At 32.0% G+C, this 24,426-nt stretch overlaps 1 protein-coding gene across 3 annotated transcripts in view; it reads right to left on the minus strand.

The window, feature by feature from the left end:
- The window catches only part of MICAL-like (protein), a 126,055-nt gene that overhangs the window by 94,954 nt on the left and 6,675 nt on the right, over window positions 1–24,426 (minus strand). For all 3 annotated transcript variants that reach the window (XM_070110383.1, XM_070110382.1, XM_070110384.1), the window contains exon 2: window positions 6,939–6,991. The gene's annotated coding sequence lies outside the window, so the exon portion shown is untranslated. The remainder of the gene's footprint in view (window positions 1–6,938; window positions 6,992–24,426) is intronic.

Below are 24,426 nucleotides of genomic sequence, written 5' to 3' on the forward strand. Positions count from 1 at the left end.
GGTTAGCGAATCGAACAAACATCAAACTTAAATCAAATAAATTGGTATACAACAAAGGAGCAAGAATAGCACGCTGGTAATGAGGCGTCCAAGCACTCTCTCGTTTTGAAATTAACTGCATAAGTTTGTTGTTGATTGCACATAGATATGTTTTTCGCAAAATAGTAGTTACCAGTAAACAAGAAAGAAATCGAAAACATTTATAAAAAAAAAAATTTTCTAAAGAACTAAAGAACTCAAAGCAAACTCAACTTGGCTAAAATATTTCAGTGATAACTTCTTAGCTCTAAATACCATAATTTGCACCTTTTTTTATTGTTGGTATTTTGAGAGATTTTGCTGGCATTGTTAGAAAATTTCTCAGTGTTTTGTCTCTTTTTTTTGGCACTTTCTGATACTATACTTCCATCGCTTATTTTTCAAGAACTTCACCGGAAAACTGTTTAAAAAAACCCGTGAGTTGGTGCTGTTGCATTACATGTGGTTTCCGTTTTTAGCAAGTCTTCTTTTGCCGCTTATTTATTAGCGAACTCAGCTCTTTATACCCTGAACAGGGTATATTAAGTTTGTAATGTAAACGTGGCAATCTCCGAACAAATTGTTTAGATCGTACCACTATAGCATATAGCTGCCATACAAACTGGCCGATCAAAACAGGAAGAAAAATATTTGTGTACCCTTTTATGCTATACAAATGCACCTGTGAAGGGTATTATAGCTGCATGCAACCGAAGTTAAGTTTTTTCTTGTTTTATTGCTGTTATTTAGTGACAAAAATGTTTTTGTTGCCATAGTATGATGTTTATAATCGTTGACCACTTAACGAATTTTGCATCAGTGTTAGAAATTACCGCCACCAGTTCTTGAAAGTTAAGTGTAAAATCTCAAGATACACTGCAAGGTGTAAGCAATATCAGTCGCATTTCATACAAATAAACATGCAGGCCGGTGTTTTTTAAGTAAATTTATAAATAAATGTATACACTCATACACAGGTGTACATATGTACACATACACACATATTTAAACAGTAATTTAATTTCTATTTTAATAAAAAGATAATTGTACAGATTATTTTTATATGACACTTAACACGTTGAGTGCGTTTTAATTGAAATTTCTAACGAAATATGACAAAACCTGAGATAACAACAACGCACATGTTTACTAAACATATACAAGTAAGATATACATACGTATATATATATGCATGCGTGTGTGTGTATGAGAAAGTGTGACACACAAAACGCTGGCAATAACAACAGTCGCCACAATTATGAACATGACAATGGCGGAATCATATGCATATATACATATATGCATGTGTATGTGTTATGAGCGGCTTGGCTTACAAACGTGCGCTTGCCATTTGCAGCAGACAAATAATCAGCTGACTGTGCATAGTTGTGTTGGTAAAGTTATTGTTGTTGCTTTAAATTTGTTTGTTTATGCTACTTTCACTCGTGCTGTTGTTGTTTATTGTTCGTTTCCTATATCCGATTTTCTTTTTTGATGGACTCAACTTTTTATATCCGATTATGGCTTTTGTTTTGATTTCCAATTTTATTTATGTATAATGTAATATTGCTGACAAGCTTTTATAATTCGGGCACGACAACAATAATGTGTTATAAAAAGCTTACATATGCTGATTACATACACATGTACACTTATATGTACGAATTGATGAATGTACATTTAAATCAACAGCCGCGCCTGCGTAGTGCTATATATTCGTATATATTTAGATTATAATCGTAAGCGATATACATATGTACGTATGCATCAGTATAATTTTTGTTTTATTGAAAGTGAAATTTGTGAGCAAATGTGTGTTTCATGCAATTATTTGGATAGAAGTTTGAATCAACTATAAAATATAAAATAAAAGTTAAGTCAAATTAAAACATTTAAATAAGAGATAATTGGCAGCCATATTAAAATCGCTAAATTACAATCACAGAATTGATGGAAAATGAAAAATAAATTTTGAGCTTTTGCGATTTCATCTATAGATTTCTCTCATTTTGTTCAGATCAAGCGAAAAATTGTTTACCAATACTTCCAGAACTGTCCAAAAATTATGCCCGAACGGATTTCTAATTAAGCAATTAAGAGAATTTCAGAAATCTAAGCGCCAATTAACTAAATACCTAATTGGAGCTTTTACGAATTAATATTTAATTGACAGTAACTTAATGAAAAGCGCTCCATGGAACCCTGTGAAATGTCAGAGGCAAAATTGTCAGCTGGACTTAACGTAAACCATTTGAAAGCAATTATGCTTCAAGAATAGTTTTCATAATAGGATCGAAACCTATCATAGGACAACATGAGCACGTATCATACGAAAATACGTTTTAAAGATTTATATCCACTTGTGAATTTTAAAAATCGGTTCGAATATAGAATATATTTGAGATTATTCTCTAAAAATGTGAAGTTAATGCGCCAAATAATTACCGAAATATGATCGTATTTATAAGATTTTTTTAACTTTGTGTAATCGGCTTCCAAAACTTTAAACGTCTTTTTCTCGAAACGCTGTTTTCAGAGTCGGAGAGGAAAATTTCTACGCCTTTATCGATTGAGTTGAAATTTGCATACGATTTTCTTAGATATATTTTTCAGGTAACGATCAAAGGAATAAGATTTTGATAATAATTTCGATTTCTTAAGCCACTGTGAAATGTAATATTTTCACAAAAAACGAATGTTCATTGGGATGCCGCCAAAGTCAAAATTTTGATTACTCCTTCGATTTTTCCTTGTTTTTATCTATTGTAATAATAAGTTCCTATGGCTTTTGAGATAACGTTAAGCAAACAAATGTTCCTCACCGTCTGACAATTTTTTTCGATGGTCTTGGAGATCGGCTGCGGGAGCAAGGGAATGCCTCTCAAAAAAATGTGTTTTTCTGACTAACAAATAGATTTCCCCTCAGCAACTTGAATAAGGCTTCACTTAATATTTAAAAAAAAGGTTAAATACTAATTTTTTAAGTTAAATTGAGTAGGTGGAAACTATGACTCAATTAACGTCTAATTAATTAACTAATTGAATCGTTCGATGATGGTTTTGATGAAGTTTTAAAGAAAGTTGTCTGCACGTACAAATACAAGAAAATTTGTCTAAATTACGGTGCTGTGGCAAAGGCCTTTTAGTCTTCAGTTACTTAGAGTTACATGAAATTGAGTAGTTTGCGATAATCACTGGTAGCTGTCTGCAAGTTTCCGTTACAACATACTACAAATCTTCAGATCACTAATAAGAAATGATCAATATTCCAAAAATTGTAAAAAACAACATATGGTCGTATATTTATGTTATATGATCTGATACCGAAATTTTATAATATAGTTGAGGGATATAATAGTCATTTTGGATATACATAAATTTCGCGACTGAAATTTATTATTTTTTTTTGAAGTTACTGGTATAATATATACTGGCCCGAAATAATTATTTAAATTTAAAGGAGTATATGCTTATAAAGAATATATATATGCGAATATTTCATCTATAGAAAATTTAGGTCAGCCGCGATTTGTAGCGTCATAAAAATATTTCACACCACTGTACTCATATAAAAATGTGCGAGTTTGTAAAAGGCACTGTATAAAAATAAAAACAGCAATGCAAAGCGAAACAAAGTGAACTGAAGCGAGGGAAATAAGAAAAACTAAAACGAAATATTGCATTGCCACAAAAGCGCATAAAAAGTCAAACTAAACGAACTGTAAAAAAATGACAATTTAACCGTTGACAGCTACAAACATACAAACACACAGAGTATGTAAATATAACAGTATATGCAGCAAACCACCTTCCCATCTACCGATTTTCACATAACGTTATTTTGTAGCTTTGCTTTAAAGCTTTATTTTAGTTTTTTATTTTGTTGCTGCGCTCCTAAAGTTTTAAACATTTTAATGCATGCCTTAAATTTACTTGTCAATTTAGAAAGTGCCCAGCTGACAGTTGGGGGTTTGTCGGTTACGCGGCACTTCAACGACGCTCCACTCAGCTGTTTCACCGTATCGCCGGACTGTAACGCCAGCGTCAAGCTTGTGCCTCGCTTGTTCGTCCTACCTACCTACCTGAGCTGTCAACATGAGGCTTGACTCAGTTTATTTGATGGCTTGTCACTTTAATGTGGAAAAAAAGTGCTTAAGTCTAGCAGCCAATTGCCTTTGTCAAGCTGTCGTTACTCTCAAGTGGAGAGGGGGAAATGTACTAAAATATTGTGTGCGAGTCTTTTACATCTCTATTAAAATATGTCCGCGTTTTTTACTAAACTCTAAAAAAACGCTTCGCTTTCTCGCATTAAAGCGTTGTAAATGCAGATACATATGCAAATGACACTAAACCGTTTTACCAACTCGTCGTTTTAAAATTTAAGCCGCGCTTAGCAGAGCATAGCACTTAATATAGATATGCTTGTGGAAAAACATGTAGTATTCGAAAAGTTTTTATGCCCGAATACAAAAAACGTATGGCAATAGCTAAGCAATAAATTATCCGAACAAAGTTATTACAATCTATATTTATTACTTAGAGGAATACACATACCGTTATCTTGTATACGTGAGTAATTTTAAATCTCTTTTAAAAACTAAAATATTTGTTGAGCTCTGTTTAACTCTAAAATGTTAGTAAACAAACTTCCTTATGGACTGGATTCGTACATTTCCACAACATCAACTTTCTAGTCTTTCGAAAACCGAGAAACACCGATAGGCACAGATATTCTAAATCTTTCATTTAGGAATGCTTTAAAATTGTGTAGATCTTATATACTACTTCAAGTCAGCCTTTTAGATTATATTAATGACAATAGACCCCAAAAAGGGCTGGGCAACCGTGGCGGCAACTAAATATATTATTACTATTGAAGTAACTCAGACGAAAAATATGGATAAATATGGATCAAGTGTTTTTCAGTCAAAGCCCACAGGTCTTTCTCTGACATATATTTATATTTTTTGACTCTCAAGCGTCTCTCGTAGAATTTTTACACATGAAGTAATATTTTAACAACCCGTCTGGTATCCGAGTTATTTTATGGTTTAGTTGGTATGATTTATTCGGTTATATTGTTCTTTCCACGATTAATTCCTGAATTAATAAATACCAAATATGTCAAAATGATTCTCATATGTATCTTAAGCGATTATATCTACTTGCAAGTCAGAAAAAACCTGTTTTTTAAGAACCATTATATTTAATAAATAATTAAAATAAAAGTATAATTAGAGAATTTTGTGTACTTTATTATTCAAGGATCAATTTTGAAAAATTTGGAATCTCAAATTCAAAAACTATAAAATAAGTATTATTAGTATTGATGCATGAGACAATGATCGACAAATTAAACAAGAATAGTGTTTTGTGAAAAAGTCTGTGAGTAAATCAGAGTGGCTTAAAAAATTGAAATTATTATCAAAAATTGTATGTGTATAAGTGACTAATATATCTAAGAAAATCGTGTGAAAATTTCAAGTCAATCTGTGTAGCCGTTTCAGAGAAATTTTCCTCATCGACTTTGAAAACAGCGTTTCAAGAAAAACGCGTTTAAAGCTTTTGGAGCCGATTACAGTAAGTTAAACATTTCTTACAAAAACGACCAAATCTCCGAAACTATTGTATTTGCCGTATCAAATTTTCGGAGAATACTCCCAAATATGTGTATGGTATTGTGAATTTTGAATTTCACAAGTAGGTATAACCCCTTAATTACGAAAATGATACAGGGTAAATAATTTTATCGTGTAAAGATAAAGAAGATTCCTATTCAGTAATATTGTCAGAAGAAATATATATGATTTGCATTAAATTTGTTATGATGCTTACTACATTCAGTCCACTTTGTTTGTTATTTACTATTATATCATCCACATTGGTTCATTCATCGGAGAAAATGGACATCGGAGGTCTTGATCAATAACTCGATAGAGTATTTGCATGTATCAACGTTTAAATTAGTAATTTAAAGAACATACAGGGAAAGCTTACTGAGGAATTATGAAATCAAATTCGATTTTTAAATTTAGTACGCGGCAATGAAAGGTTTAGGTGGTAATGCCTTTTAAAGACTCCAAGCTTACCGTAGTGCGAGCCTTATTTGTGTTCTTCGAAGAAACGATCTACTTTATTGTAGCTGAAAGATTATTTATTTACTAGTTATTGATGTTTTCAAATATCTTCACAATCAATAAATTATTCACACATAGGGATTTACTCTGAATCACTTGAGGGCGTTCTAGAGTTCGATAATTAGTTAGTTATTAGTAATGATTAATAAAAAATGTGAACACTTAGTTTCGAATAAGCTAATAAAATTGTCGACCTCAACTGCTTTTCAGTCTCTTTATTTTAAGTCATTTCATAATCACATTTCAAGGTCATGACTCACTACTTAATAATATCTTTTTTATCTTATATAATTATGTTTATTCACAAAGGTAATAATAATCGGAACACTCATATAAGATAAAATTTGTATCATATCTCGCTATAAACAAAAGCGAATGGCCAAAAATATGAAAACTTCCTTCTGTATTAAGCATTTTGCTAAAAAAAAACCTAAGCCTCATACAAAATAAACACAATATAGCACAGTCAACTAATATCGCTTATCATTTAGAAGCATTTGTGTCGCCGAGATGTAAACATTCTCAATTTTGTTGTTGCACAGATGATTAACACATAATTTATTTGTATTTATACAATTTTGTAACTTTATGATAGGCCTAGAAATTTCAGCTCTGCTTTTATTTGTTCGTTGATAAATGGGACAACACTGCATTATCAATTATTAATAAGATTTTTACGACTCTACTTCCTATACAATGTAGATAACAGCACCTACGTGGTGTCTAAAAACTATATTATTGCAAAAATAAAATGAAAAGGCCATAAACTGTGTCACTACTCACCCAGATAGATAGCGCAGGATTTGTTTACAGGTGTCTTAAGATATCGCCAAATGCTGCAAAGAAAGGAAAAAAAATTTCAGTGTTGGTTGGATTTTTTGAATTGTTTATATATAACTGTTTAAAGTTTTTTATTTTTTTAATTTCTTAACATTTTGCTGGGTGAAATAAGACAGTCAAAAATTAAAAAAAAACTTTTTTTATCTCAATAAATGACAAACTTTTCCAAACACTTAATTCCGATCGTTCAATTTGCAAGGCAACTGTATGCTATAGTGATCAGATCTGAACAATTTTTTCAGAGATTGTACCATTGGACAATAACCCATATCAAATTTCGTGAAGATATCGCGTCAAATGAAAAAAGTTGATATCGACGGTTCCGACAAATGAGCAGTTCGCTCGCTTGAGGACGTGGGCAAAATTGCAGATCGGTATCTCAAAAAATGACGGATTAGTTCGCGTATATACAGACAGACGGATATCGCTAAATCGACTCAGCTCATCACGCAGATCGTTAATATAACGTCTCCGACGTTTCTTTTGAATGTTACAAACTTTATGGCAAATGTAGTATATTCTGACGCTTGTGCAATGTTGTTTTCATCCTTTTTTAGTGAAGAAATTTTTTTTTCGCTTTAAAAAAATTTGCAGCAATCCTGTAGTATAGTTTTCTATAAATTACTATAATAAATTTTAAGTCTTATGGTTTAAAAATACAAGAAAAAAAAAAGAAATTTGTATTTTCATTTGTCAACTTAACCATTCACAATAGTAAAACTGATCTGAAATATGCAAATTAAACTTATTAGCATTGAATAAGGTATCAGCAAACTCTCTTGTACGCATTCAATTCGAAAGCAAAAGCGAGCAGAGAAATGTCGAATCGAAGACAGCTTATTTAAAATTATTTGTCCAATACAATACAATAAACGCGAACTTGAATCGAACTTTTAGCAACATTAGTTCACATTATCGAATTACTACTGTATCAATAAACCTTACAATGTATAAATAAATTTGTATTAAAATTTAAAGCTTGCTATTTCACAACTATTCGTAAACACAGAATTTAAAATACAAATACTGTCAATGGTCATGCTGATTCCAAGAAAGATCTATTGCTTTGCAATCCACAATAAAAATGTATTCACATAATTACTTGTAAGTATACTTGTACACAAAGTATGTACTTGTAATTGTATGTACATATATTAGTAGCTGCTTTGACTGCTTATATATCTATAAGAAATAGTTATTTTTATAAATACAATTATATATGTATATACAACATATAAACGTAATTATGTATATAACCACACGGTGATGTGTTAAGTTATTTGCTTAAGCTGCAAATGCTAGTAATTATTGAGCGGATATCGCCTCGAAACACAAGAGAATTAATTAGAATGCTTAGGAGCAACTACCGCGGTAGCAATGGCACATACCTTTCAACATACATATACACATACGATATATATGAAAGTCTATATGAAAATCTGTTTATATGTAAATTTTCCTAAATACTTGCACATGTCGCCCGCCGCATTCTCTTCAGTTGTACGTGTTTACCATAACTTTTAGGAACAGTCCCTCGGGCTCACTCATTCTCGGCCATTCGCAGACAGGCCAACCATCAACTGTCACTTGGCTTGGCATATTCCAACAGCGTTGATTGATAGCGTTTAAGTCCAAGTGAAGTCGCATAGAAAGAGCATGAAGACACGCAATAACTTTTCTACAAAATACGCGACTTTGGTGAAAGAGAACAACAAAAAGTTAGCAATATGTCTGCAACTTTGTCCTGCGACGAGTCTTTCTGCTCTTCAAGTTAGAATTATTTTGTATTCAAAACAGATCCCAAAATATGAACAGTGATGCCATGTTAATGCAGTCAAGTAAAAATTACTTTCTTGAAGAAAAGCAAAAATATTCAAGACGAATATTAGAATATTCTAATAAGCACTTACTCGAACGTTTATATTGTTTTTGAATATTCCGGACGTTATTTTTGCCACGAGAGAATACTTCTCTTCTATAATAATTTAGATTAATGTTCTCTACTTAGATCTCACTGAACCAACTTAGCCTTTAACCAGATCTAGACCAACTAGAAGTTGTTTCGAAACAAGAAAATAAAGAAAAAGAAGAAGAAGAAGAGAACAACATGGACACACTTGCGGTACGCCGGTCATAATTTCTTAACGAAATTGTTTATTGTCACTGCTCTAGATCAATTGAGAGCTTAAGCTGCTTCCGATGTCCACATAATTGTACTTGTGAAAAAATATTCGAAAATGTATAGCAGAGTTTTAGGCGCCAAGGACGAACACTCAATGTGCCTTTCGCCATTTTTCATTGAATCGAACTTAGTAGTAAGACTTCTTCGCCACAGAGATTTACTTAAAATATTACAATAATTTATTTTAGCGCTTTCACACATTGTATTTTTGTATGTGCTCAACAGCTTAAAATTTTGAAGATTTGCTTCGCTAAATAATGTGTGTCTAATTAATACAAAATAGCGCATAATTGTGATTTATGATTAATTTTTTTTACCTAGCTGCTCGTTTTTGAGCTTCTTGTAATTTGTTTCCTAATTTATTTTCAGTTTCTTCTTCTGTTTTGTTTCGAAGATTTCGCATAAAATATATGGTAAACGTTAATAATTGGCAAAATGATGTAATTTTTTAGAGTTTAAAGAAGCTGTGCTAGAGAAGAATCATAATAGAAAATACATCGGGCAGGTATAACGAATTATGAATGAATTATTGGTTGTTTGTATTTTAATATTTTTTTGTAGTATATTTATGACAGCAATTAGGCGTCGAAGGCAGTTCAGAAAAAAACCTTACGTACAAGAAGCGAAAGATTAATCATCAAAAAATTAATTAGGAATGATGGATGCCTTGCACAAGTAAATCTGGTTTAACCTCTAAATAGTAGAGTCGGCAGATTTAGATGGTTTCCGCTAATGAAGGGTCACCAATTAGATTCTGATAAATTTATAAAATGGGTAAGTTTATATTTATTATGGAAATATTACACAATAAAACAGGCAAATCATCCAACTAGATTTGTTGACAGTTTTCGAAGAGTTAAGATTAAATCTAAACTTAGGAAGAGTTTACTCTATAAGTAGACCAATTTAATTGGAATAACAATTACTTTATAACTGTAGTCTAAAAAATTTTACTTTCGAACTCTTATAAATTGGGAACCTTTAAAAACCTAATTTTTTGTTCCGAAATCGAAATTAATTAAAATGAGTGAATTCCATACATATAATCGACTATGATTTATTATAAACAGATAACGCAAAAACACAAATATATAACGGTGCAGCCGAATTCCGTGCCGAATCGAAGTTAGACTTTTCAAATCTCAAAAACTGTATTGACGTGAAAATCTAGGTCAGTATTTAAAAAAGTCTTTTTAAGCATAAAATCGAGAGAGCAGAGATCGTGATACATTTAATTTATATTATAAAGTTAATGCTACTATATTTTTTAGAACTGCAGCCCATTTCGAAGTTTGGGCTACACTATTTTCCCTATGTAAGCTCTTATGCTCCCTCCAGATGGCACCATAATCGATTTATTACTAAAATAGTTATTAATGATTTGATCTTTTTTGTAGAGAAATATTGACCAAAAGGAGAAGGCGAAAAGTATTTGAAAAAATTGTGCTGCTAGATGGCGGCAGAGCTAAATGATCAACAAAAATAATACTTTAATTATTTTTAAATGCCTCTATTATTTTTGTTGATCATTTAGTATAGATGAAAAGAGAAAGTATATAGAATTTTTCCAAACATAATAATAATTTTTAATAGAAAATAATAAAAAATTGCTGATAAATAATTATTATTTTTTAGTTTTTTCAATGGCACGTGGCTATTGTGAACAATACGCCCACAATATATTGTAGAAATATTTTTGCGAACACATGTTCATGTTTAGATAAGTAATTAAATAGAAATATAATATATATATATACAGTTATATGCACATATATGAGTATATACATAAATAAATTTAGTATTTCACGCAATTCGAGGCGACTAGAAATGTCTTTCATCCAATTTTCTTAAATTGACATACCCCAATTAATGTCAATTGACATTTTTTAACGACATAGTTTCGCATTCAATTGGATAATTTATATGACGCCCGTTTTTAGTTTAAAATCAAACGGAAAAAATTCGTATGAATTTCTGAACCGTCGACAAGTTAGGGCTTTATGCAATTAAAAGCAGACTTTTTGTAAAAAAAATTGAAACACAAAAAGCCATTAATAAGCATATACTTGTATTATTGTTGGAATGCAATTAATTTGAGCTTTTTTTCTTAAAAGTAATTTTTAATATGAATGGGGGCAACACAATGAAGACATATCAGTCTAAGTAAGTTTCATCGGTTTTGGATCAACCCAACGACCTAACCTAATATGAATGGATATACAGTTTATATCAGAAGTAGATGGTTAGTACTGCGTTGAGAGGCTGGAGATGATTGTATCTGCTTTTATGTAGTACTCTTTTAGCTGCAATATCAATTATCTTACTATGCTCTCGATATTACTATTTGTTGATAATAGTCTAGATTCATGACAATCATGTCAGTGAGGTTAAAAATAGTTTATTTGAGTTGGTTATGATTCTTTGACAAGGGCTGAAATTAAGTGCTACGTTTACTTATAAAGGTAATGGACTCGTTACTGACAATCTTCAAATTATCTTCACAGTTCCTGAATAACTATCCACGTAGTGCTATTTAAGTCCTATGTTATGTATGCTCCCAGGTCTATATCAGTGTCATATCAGAACTAAAGGTTTTATAAATTATTGAAACCCAGTGAGTCATTGGTATTCAGTGTTTCCCCCCACTTGAAATATATTTATTGATATAATTTACACAAGACATTAATTATTTCTAATATTTTATATTAGGTATTGACAGTTATTGATTAAATTATTTATCATCGTAAATTTAAATTTGATGTTCAAGTGTTCAATTTTAATAGTTAATGTCACCCATATGTGCACATGTATTAACTCTAATCAGGCTTGCAAATAATGTATTAAAAAATAATAATATTAAGATTTAAATACTTTTTTTGTAGTTTCGAAAATCTTGATTAAAATAATTTTTAAATTTCTCCCAAATACCAGATTGAGAAAAATGTTAATCGCAAATTAAAAGTAAGGGTTTAAGTCCAAATAAGGGATTGCCAAAAAAAGTGCCATTCTCAAGTTTATAATTACTATATAACAAAAAATTGCAAAAATATTGCAACAATTTTGAACTAGAGCACACACGGAGCCATTAAATTCAATACTCTAGTGCAGTGTTCTTCAAACTTACACATTCGAATTATATATATTTATAATTCCGATGAAGATTCTAAAAGTAAGGTTTGCGATTTTTAATTCCGATTTTGTAATTAAAAATTTAATTTTCAATTTCAGTTAAATTTTAAATTCCAACATTTTGGATCGGAATGAAAAATTCAAAATCTTAAAAATTCGCTACCCTGAACTAATCAATATCGAATAAAAAGTGTTTATCTTTACCACTTTAATCAGGTATTTGCAGACTCTCGTTTATTATTCAATTAAATTTGTTGTTGCTTTTGCAAGTAAATTTGTGACTAGTCTTTTATCAAACCTATTTAGAAAAAGTGCTGAATCGAACATTAGTAGCGGGATTTAGTTTCCTTTAGTTGCTATCTTGTAAAAAAACTTAAGTGGTAAATATTTCTAGTTTATGAAGAAATTGTTTTCTTCCTTTGTATTTATTTCGCTTAAATTTGTATACCCTGCACAAGGTATATTAAGCTTGCCACGACGTTTATAACAACCAAAAGGAAATGTCGGAGACCTTATAAAGTACACATATAAATTCTCAGCATGACAACCTGAGTCGATTTAGCCATATCCGTCTGTAAATATTGGAACTAGTCTCTCAGTTGGAACGGGCGATATCGGACAACTATAGCATATATATATGGTATAATTTCTGAAGAAATTGTTCAGATCGGACCACTATAGCATGTAGCTGCCATACAAACTGAACGACCGGGATCAAGTGTTTGTATGGAAAACTTTTTCACGAGCTATCTTCAAGATTAGACATGAATTATTGTTGAAGACAACGGTACAACCTCTGAAAAAATTGTTTATATATAGTTGTTTATAGGGACAATTGGGTATTTGTGAAAGGCTGTGGTGCAACCGAAGTCAACGTTTTTTTTTGCTTTTTATTTACTACCCTTAATTTCATTTTATATTTCTAGCTTTTTAAAGACTTAACTATTTTTTAACAAAAAATATAAGACAAAATTGGCAAGCAGACCTCCAATCAGCAGATTTTTCGGAAAGGCTACGATTGAATATTTGTTACCGTAATTTACTATGATACAGGAATAAAAAATTAAATTGTTGCACACTAATTAAAAGCAAAAAGTACGAAAGATCATCAGATAAGTTAAAAAAACTCCCAAAGCCGGCACTCCGTCTTGGGAACGGAAAGGCGCTGTGGCAACAATTGAAAGCAAATAAAATAAGTTTGTAGCGCTTTATACAAACATGTGTGGTTTTGAATAGCAAAAGTATATACATATGTAGAAAAATATATGCTTTTTGTATATATTTAGCGCCGTTGCTTCAAGTGGCTTTGCCGCCTCACCCCAACCCCAAGCGAGCGCATTGCAATAATTCGTTCCAGACATTCGCAGCGCATTGTCAGCAAGTGTGTATCTTTTGCTTTTGCCTTTGCATTGCTTCGACGCGAGCGGCTTTTTATTTCGTTATTTTTCGCTTTACTTGCGTTTTCTTTTGTTACAATTTCAATTGTTCAGCGACGTTTTTCCTTTCACTAAATGAAAACAAAGTGTAGAAAAAGGCGAAAAGCAGACAAAAGTGTGGAACAGGGGGCTGTGGGGTAGAGTGTCTCAAATGAAATCGAAATCAAGTTGATGTAAAAACAAAATAAAAGTAAAATTAAACATACACATCACATATTTACTCATACATACAAGTGATTTAACGAAGACTACAGATGGAAGAGATTAGTAGAACACAGTGGGGCACAAAGCCCGAAAGCAAATACAACAAAACAATACGCGACTTAACGGCTAAATGCCCCAGTGACTAGCTGTCAGCAGTGCGCTTTTTGTAGTGTATGCCTTTGTATGCGTGTTAGTGTGTGTGTGTGAGCAGCGACAAATGTTGCAAGAGCCATCTGGGGAGCAGATCTGTTCGCAAAAGAGGGCTTGCAACTGGCGGCCAGGGCACTTGCACAATGACCGCAGCGCTAAATTGAAAATAGATTAGTAAACACGAAAAGTCAACGTCCGCTTACAGTACCAGACATAAGTATAGTGCAAAACATTATCTACACACAAATGCATATATATAAATATATCATTTTAAATCTGATGCATATATATACCATATATATTATTCATTGGCTGTACGTTGCGAACGGAAATTGTGTTTTTTTGTAACAGATATGACCAACAAGTGCGACGGCTACCCGGTCGTTGGGTTTATTTTTGAAAATGTGCAACTGCTCATTGGTGGCCGCATGACCGCCCGCGTGAATGTAGGCCGAATTGGTTGCCACATATCTAAGAGGAAGCGTAGAATTAGTTTCAGGCACAAAAACTAACAATTCGCTGCAATAACTAATCAGAGTATTATTAAAATACAAGTAGTAAACAGTAGTAGTAAAAATTATCCCATGCGAGTTTTTTAAGAAATTTCTTTTTGTAGTTCAAGATTTGCAAATATAACAAAGGCGTGGAAGTAACACAAAATTTAAACACCAAAAAATATATCGCATGCGATTTTCTATAATTTAATATATATTTGTAGCGGTTACTCAATGAAGGAAAATCAACAATCTATAAGGGAATATCAACGAAATTATTATTTTTTCACATTTAAATTCATTGATTCACTTCCATGCATTTTAGCTTTGATCCTCACTCATACTCATACTCATAAAACTTTATTATATACTCATACTACATATTCATTCTGTTCACAATTTTAATATTCATATACTCTTATACTTATCTTAAGTTATATGTATTGCTACTTATTATTTTCTTTAAACTCATATATTATATTATTCATAAATCATCTTAATCACTAATTTTCATTATCTTTACTTATAATCCCTATAAATATTAAATTGATTTTAAAATAACTGGTATTTATAACTACTTGATACTCATTCACTCATACTTATACTCAGAGTACATATTCATACATACGCATATTTAAACATTATGGCTATTATTATTTATAACTTTTTTTTAATATTCACCCTCTCACTAGCCACACTCATACTCACTCTATATACTCAATTATACTCATATCCATTAATAATCTTAAGGAATGACATGTTCCCACATAAGTACACTGCTTCATAAAAAATATTTGCTCATAATTGATTGATACTCATTCCTACCCATACTAATATTGGGTCATATTCATATTGAGTTGTTAATATTCGTACTCATCTCTTGTTCGATTATGGCGTGAGTTTTGAATTTTAATAACAACATCTTGATACTCACTGCATCATTGTGTGCATTAGGCATCTACCTGCAAGGTCTTATCATAATATGGATCACGATTGATCAAATGCTGCATTTTTATGATTAATTGCATTCACACTATTATTGGTGTTGTTGTTTATGGTTTGTGTTGTCTATATCTTACACAATATATGTTTAAGTATAGGTGTTACTACACATAAATCTTATTGGCTGCAAGGTCAGACGCTCGGCAGTTGCATAACGAAGTTAATAAGATCGCTGCAAGTGCAATTCGTTGTATAATTAAATGCACTGCAGGTGACTCAAAGTTTCGGAATTCAAAATGTTAAGATGACTTGACTATATTCGATTTGAAAATAGTTAGGAGAGAAGTATACGAAGAGGAAAGTAGTGACTCTATTATAAAATATAGAGTACTACATATAATAAAGAGTGACGGCAGCAAACACAGAGGGTACCTACCAAAGTACCCAAATCCTAAATATGGAACCATCCACTTCCAAGGCAGCCATGAGTATCAACCAGAGTACACTGGTTTTTTTTTCGGTAATTCCGATATCCTGCCCGAAATTTTTTAGAAGTATAGTTCATTTTCCCTTAGCAATATATACTCGTATTTTGAACATGACCTAAATCGGACTTTAATTATGATTTTAGAAAAAAATTAACTCTTACGCCATCTAGCGGAATTTTTTGTTGATGCGGTTTCAAGGAGAAATCTATGCGGCTTAAGATATCGTACTGTAAAAATAAAAACCATTTCTAATAAAAATTTCTCATCAAATTTAACGGCATCTTTTATGCTTTCAATCCAAAGAAATGCGCCAAAAACAACAGCAACAAAAAAAGAAATCTCGGGTAACACTTGAGCTGAGCCAGCTCTTCGAATGCCGCTTGACAACAGCTTACAAAGCAAATAATCAAATTAAAATATGAAGAAATAGAATTTGTCACCTTTTTAGCTCTCGTCCGGGTTTCATATTTATTTGTGCAATGAAAGGCGAGCCGCAAATGGCTTGTCTTATGTACACACACATACATACATGCATGCATACAATCATACAATGAAATGAAATTTTAGTAGACCGCAGAATATTGCAGTCAGCAAATATGCAATCGATTCGCCTTAAGCGTTTGCAAACTGTGAAAAACAGCAACAATAACAAATAATGAAATATACATACATACGATTGCTTATTATTGTATAAACATACATACTCGTTTATATATTTACTTAAACCCCTTCAAGCTTAAGGGCTCAATGGCGTGGCGAGATAAGTGTAAAATTTTTCATGGTCAATCGACTGAAAGAAGTGATTTCGAAATATACACCGTATAAGGAGTGCTATAAGTAAAGTTCAGTACTCGAAAGTGTTGTTTTCAATGCGTAGAGTGTTTAAATAAGGCGTATACGGAGGGTTTATTGATGATCTGAGTGTACGTATATTTATCCAACTTTTTTTTCAAATGATATTTATCAGATCCTTATATGTCTACGTTGAAATAGTATTTACGAGTTTACAGAGCTATGGGATGAACTGCGCGATTTAGTAGAATATCTTTAAGAATCCGATGAGAGGATCTGGCAAAGACAAGTGACTGCGAGAACTAATAAAAAAGAACTATTACTGCAAATCTGTCGAATTTGTAAGCAGATATGGTGTACCCACGCGAATCTGGTCCAAATTTAACAAAGCAATATTATTGGAGTTTCTAAAAAATATCAAGAAGTAGTCAACATCACGGAACATCGACCATTCTTCAGACATTACTCAAGTTCCTAGTTGGTAAATTTAAATAAACACTACGTGATTTTTCTCCTATCCTCATTCACGATTGAATTTTGCTATCGCCTTGCTCTTTATATACATAAACTTGACAAAAAGTATTATTATAATTGGTGTTTCCATAATTTTTTAATATTTTTTTATAATATGTTACAATAGTAGATTTTTGACAAAGACTCTTTAAGAAAGAACCCACGCTTAGTCTCGTCATCGAAAATTTTTACCTTTCTGATCTGTTCTGATCACCATTAATTGGATGAAGATTCCAATGGAGTTTAGAAGATCCCAAATAAAGTTGGGTAAATTACATTATTATTTAAAATATATCTTAAGAACGACTGCATCGTTTCCAATGATCTCTTAATAAGCAACAATAAAAAGATGACAATTGTTAAATCGATTGGTCTCAACCATTCTTTTGTTAGACGGCAAAAGCTCACTGTAAATTATAGTTTAGAAAATATTACAATCAACAGGTGAGTAGCAATCAACAAAAAAATATAGTTGCCGTTTATCTGAGGTAGTGCTCTTCTTCTTATTCTAATTTCGCGAACTTACTCCATTATCGAAATATCCTTTCATACGCTTCCTGATGTTTTCTCTCTCATCACCTTCACTAAGCATTGTCTCATGAAAGTTGTCACTCCAAATTTATTTAATTCTATACTTCATATTTGTATTATACCTTAACTTTTGTATACTTAATTATTTATTTATATAACAATTTATTGCATATTATTTTTATGACTAATTTTTCAGGTCCACTACAAACTGGTTTCGGAACACAAAATTTGCATTGCTTTTCTTCCAAACCAGTCACATTTGCTTATTAAATAGATAAAATATAATGTTATAAGATCTTAAAAATAGCACAGATGTGTTAAACATTAGCTAAATAATAAAATAGCAAATTTGGTTTTAGGAAGTGATATTTTTAATAATATATGGTTAATACGCATTACTAAAATAACATAACTCGAGTGGGTGTAACAACATCAAAAGTGTTTTAGGCACTCAATATTCGAGTTCACGATTTAAAGTCGTAAAATGTGTGATGCTATTTGTTGTAATTTTGATGATATCAAATCTTCGCTCTGCTCTCTTGGAAAATAATATATAATTCATATGGGAAGGCTGCAAACAAAGTTAATTGTTGAAGCAAGCACAAGCGAACAGATAAATGAGAAAGGCATGCACATATCTCATTAAAGTGATATAAGTGTTTACAGATCCATTTCTAATTTATTATGCTAGTATATGTGATTTATACCAGTTCTTTGTTCGATCTGCCGGGTTTTGATAAATGGTGCAAAGCTTATATTTACAATCAATCTGCTTAACTTTTTATATCTAAGCTCTGAAAATAGTTAACCGCGTCCTTACATAACCCAACTACTTGCAGATCTAGATATTTTAATCTATTTGTAAAATAGCTCCGTGATAACGAGATAAACAAATTGTTATCTGTTGTATTATGTATTTTGCGTTTATTTAGAAACAAATATTTATCCCATTAAAATATAATTAGTAGTTGTGAGAGCATTGGAAGAACATGGCTTCTAACCATGTTTGCGTTACTCTATTTTTAGATTTATTTAGAAATATTTAACATATTATTTTTTTCGCGAATATTATCGAGGGGCAATAAGTTTCGACTTTCTAAATCAAGAAGTTGTAATATCGGACATCATGAAAAAAGTAGTATTTCTCAATCCAAATTTTTGAAAATTATTTTTGATTATTATTTTTTGTAAACATTGGTTTAACTATTTTTTAAGGTTCAGTGAATTAAAAATTTTTGTGGCTTATTTTGAATGTCAGATAAAAACGAATTTAGTTTTGAGGCCGTTTGTTTTGCAAAAGTTTTGAAATTATACTGTGTTCGAAATGTGTTTGGAAAATTATTTTATATATGTATATATTTCACAAATCTGATGGATTAAGAAATGAATAAATTTCAATGCCAAGTTCTTCCGAGTTTTTAGTATACTATTTTTTAGGCCTTCTGAATAAAACATTGGTTCATAATTTCCATAAAATGCTTCTTTTTTTTTTGTAAAATTGTCTGAATATTTTCTATTATGTGATATCTAATATACTCGTATGCGAGTCTTAGGATAGTGATGGTTTAAGACTTTTAAAATAAGATAAACTCTATTTTATTGGTATAAATAAAAGTAGATACTAAAAGTTCTTTCAAGTGCACCACATCTTACCAGCTGAAGATGAGGCCTTACGGTTACCCGCCAAAACAGGGTGCCTAAGAACTCAAATCGGAGTAACCGAGAGAGGCTCAAAGCTTGAATTGACAGATGATATTAAGAACCTTTAAAGCAACAAAGTGGTTCCTGAAGACTGGCAGAGAATTTAATTCTCTTAGAATTTCTGAAATCGAAATATTGTTTTTAAAATATTTTTAAGTTAGAATTCAAAGTCACATGTATCTGCACAAGCATCTCTGAAGATTTGACTACGAAAAAAAATTTATTCAATATAATGAATTGATAATATTATAAAATATGTAAAATTTCAAAAACTTTCTTTTACTAAACTGGTATAGATACCACACATGGTAAGTAGATTTCTCGGGAAGTCCAGCCATTGTTCTCAAATTAAATAAAAAGACAAAAAAGAAAAAAATTCAACAAAAATTATTTGAAGATTTGATTTGAAATCGGAGGCACTATAAATCCCGTAAGACGAGTGCATTCTCAAGTGTTTCTGCAGAATAGTAGCATTGATAAGCCCCACAATAGCAACTATTTATGGCAAACGATAAGTGCGGAATAATGCAGAAAACTCAGCTAAAACAAAAAAGAATACCAACAACAAGAACAAAATTAAGTCACAAACGGCAAAAAGAAACGTGCGCATAAAACCCGAAAAAAGAAGAAGAAGAAAAGAGGCGCATGCTTATCAAAAGGCAACACGGCTGAACTTTTTATAAATGAATGTAGCTGGTCTATGTATGTATGTATGTATATATGTGTGCACACGTAAGAAACGTAAACACGACAAAAATACTTCGCGAAGCGCAGAGACAATAAAAGCAAAGACGCTGCTGTAAACAAGCTGTTATAGATATGAGTGTAGCGGGAAGGTTATTACGGTTAATCATATGGCGCTTATCAGCAGCATTTGCGGCAAACGACGAGCAGGTTAGCCGACAGTCGAGTGTCATTTCTTGTTCTTGTCATTTGAGGTGTTTTAGCGTAATTGAATGTACATTGCTGTGTGTTATATACATAAATATGTCTGTGTGTGTGTTTGTTTGTGAAATGCGTGGCAAAGTGCGACTGCAGCGATTTGGTATGTTTGTTGTACGTGCAACAATGACTGAAGAATTCTAACAGCGCCAATGTCCAACAAGACGCTTACAACTGCAGACTGAGTCACTCTTGGGAGTTTTGTGGAGCAATTACATACATGTCTATACATGTATTGTACATACATACAAAGAGCGGGTTAACAGCCAGCAAATGTTCAGCGTCACAGTCACAGTCAGCGTCGGAGTCGGAGTCAGAGAACGCAGTTAACACGCATGCGGCGAACAAATGTCAATCATTGTTGACATGCCACATGACACTTAAGTGGTATGCATGCACATATGTACATATGTATGTATACACACATATATAAAATATATACATATGTTTATATATGTATACATATGCACATTAAAAGTCTATAAAATAGTTGAGAATAGACGCAAGCGGAGCGCAAAAGAATTGCACAAGCGAAATTTCGAAAGAGTAAGCAAAAAGTTAAGGCCACAGACATGACAGAAAATGTGCCAAAGGCAGAAAAAAACAATAACAACAAAAATGTTGCAGTTATACCATACATGAAGAAAAGCGCACTTGCTGAAAATATATAAAAATTTGAACCATAGCTTGTACAAGAGCTATGTATATGCTATAGTATGCCGTATCAGGGCGACTTGATCTCAGTGATATTCGCTACTTACTTCTCTTTCGATACAAATCTTGATAAATTACTCAGTCTTCGCGTTTATGTCGTGAGCTATAATTAAAATTCTCACAACTGAATGATCGGTTGCACGACAGTTTTATGCTATAGTTGTCCAATTTTGATAATTACCACTGTGGATTTTTTAGTCTATGTAAGCAAACGTTTTTATGTATGTATAACAGTTTAATTGAAGAAGATATAGCACAAAAACCAATTTTTGAACGATCATTAGTATGGCAACTATATGCTATAGTCATCGGATCTTGTTGAGTTTTTCTGAGTACATTTTTATTTAAAAATAATAATAATCCTACAAAATTTTGATTGTATAGCAGCTTAATTAGATGAGTTATAGCAGAAATACTAATTTTTGAACAATCGGTTGTATGGCAACTACACCCTATACTGGTCGCAAATTTAAAAAAATTTTGTTATATACTTTTTACATCCTATAAGTAGCTTTACCACAAAGTTGTATATCATTCGCTGCTTAATTGGAAGAGTTATATCATAAAAATTTATTTTTGAATAATCGTTTGTATGACAGCTATATGTTATAGTAATCCATTTTGATCGGTAACAACATAAATTCAATATATAATGCACTGATATACCAAATTTGAGTACTAATACCATTTCGATACATACCATACATACATATGTAAGTGGTATAAGTACACATATATTTGGCAATGAGAATGTTTAGAAAATAAATAAACATGCATTCGCACACATACTCACACACAGATATATAAATATATATGCATATGTGTAATTATTGGCGAAAGAACTATAAAAGCTGGAAAACAACATTCTTAGTGGAACAACGAACGGCACTTGTTGCATGTTGCCGCTGTGCCGCCACAATGCCATCATTGGCGGTACTACAACATATACCTATACACACACATACATATATGGTATACACATAGCTACAACCGACAGCGCATGCGCGTTGAGCAGCGTAAGCTGACGGGGTCGAACTGGTGCGAAGCGCTGTGTGGCAAGAGTTGACGAGCCGACGCATACATGATGTGGCTATAATTTGTGGCACAAAAAGTACAACAAAAATAGAAAAAAAAATTGCTACACACATGCGCCCGGTGCATTTATATGTATTTGTACGATTATGTGGCATGCAACCAACGCATAATACAGCAACTGCAACAACAGCAAACGGCAAACGGCAACACAATGCCATTATTGAAGCCACAATTGCAATAACAATAAAATGCTTGCGTCTATTTCGTACTTAAGTGCATGCAACCTGACGATGTGCAACGCTTGTGATTTCCCATTGCAACTGTAGCATAGCCACACATATATTCTGCTATACACACCGACGCACATGTACAAATGCTGTTTAGGCATAGGTGTGTACGTGTGTTCGTGCGTTTTATTGCCACTCACATCATTTGGCCTGGCATCTTCGTGCCACACTGCTCACCAAACAGTTCGTAGCTGCAACAATTTCGCGTTGTCTGTGTAAATAATAAAATTACAAAGTTGGAAATTATACTGCTTCATATTCTGGCAATAATTATATGAATATTAGCAGACATAGCAAACACACACACGTGCACATACAGTACCCACTAAGAAAATAATTGTTGCTAATACCGAAAATGATAGTAAAAATGTCCTTACACGTAGGATTTTTTGTGTTGTAGTCAAGGAGTGTAGGGGTCAAGCAACCACCATTTACTAAAATGACAAAAATAGCTGTAAGTAATGGAACATTTTTGAACTGAAATTCGTAATGAGGACACCTTTAATACCACCACAGACCTCTTAGCACATCAGTCACAAATTTTTCTCTCATATTTGTTGAGTAGTGAAATCAGCTGTGCTCTCATTTGTTGTTGTTACTTAATGTTCATGCTTTGAGAAAGTGTAAGAATCATATCTGGTGTTGCAGCTGGGAGAAAGCTTTATCAAGGTGACCTTTCTCACCGAGAGGTGTATTATTTAAGGGGACAATTTTAAAATACTAGATCTTACAATAGTTGGAATGCTGCCTTATCAATCCATCGACAATCAGTCTAAACAACTTTATAATGTTGTTGCCTGTATTGTTAGAACAGTAATGATAACAACAACAACCGTTACATTTATAATTGCTGCTTAGAATCTTGGAAAGAGAAAGATTTAGAAAAGTATCTAGAATATCCAGTTAAGAATCTGAGAGTAATGTAATGTTAAGTAATGTAATGTGTTGGGTTAGTTCTTGCATTGTTTCATCTAGAAAATTCATGTAACTGCAACACTGCAACCTTTAACTTTGATCTATTATTTGATTTCTAGCAAACTTTGATTACGCTGTGCTATTTATTACGATCTTGTTTGATACTAAGTCCGACAGATCAACAAAATATCGATGACAACTCGGAAAAATAGAAATTCTGAGCTAATTAATAATGTTTTTTTTTGTTTTGCAGAAAGTCAAGAACCAGTTATTTAACCTAACTATACATTACCAAAATCTGTATAATTTATTTCTAATTTATTGAATTCGCAGCAATATTCGAGGGAGATAACTGTATCTAGCGAGTTTAAAGGCACAGGCAATCCTGCCCGAGTAATGAACGCCACCTATGGTCTACTTTAATATATTTTATATCCACATTATGGCTTGTTTTGATTTCCTAACCGAATTTTAGAATGATTTAAGTTGTCGTTTCGTAGGCTTGGTCCATATTTGAGCCTGTGCATATCACCGCAATTAAAAGGAACCGAGGGAAAAGTAATTCTGTTATATTCTGTTCTGTTTTTTGAAGAGGGTTACCAGCTGATTAAAAAATGTGTTTTCAACAAAACTGAGTAAACTATAATTAGTTCCTTGAATAAAGTTGCCATCGGTTTAATTTTTTCAATTAAATAAATAAAGATGATGAATTCCAATAAGAACGATATCAACGAGGATTAAGAAAGCTTGTGGTTGGAAGTTTTTTTTATTGAGTGTTGCCAACTGTTTAAATGTTAGTATAAAATAATATGTACAGGTAAGATAAATGATTTACACAAATTGAGTATAAGACTAAAACGGTTTAAAAAAGTTTGTCGATCGGAAAAATAAGCTGGGCAGGTTTGCCATTTCAAAAAATATATTATTCAATAAATAAAGTGATTAAATTGTTAAAATAAATGATATTTAACAATAT

The sequence above is a fragment of the Bactrocera oleae genome, chromosome 5, assembly GCF_042242935.1.
Source record: "Bactrocera oleae isolate idBacOlea1 chromosome 5, idBacOlea1, whole genome shotgun sequence".
Lineage (NCBI taxonomy): Eukaryota > Metazoa > Arthropoda > Insecta > Diptera > Tephritidae > Bactrocera > Bactrocera oleae.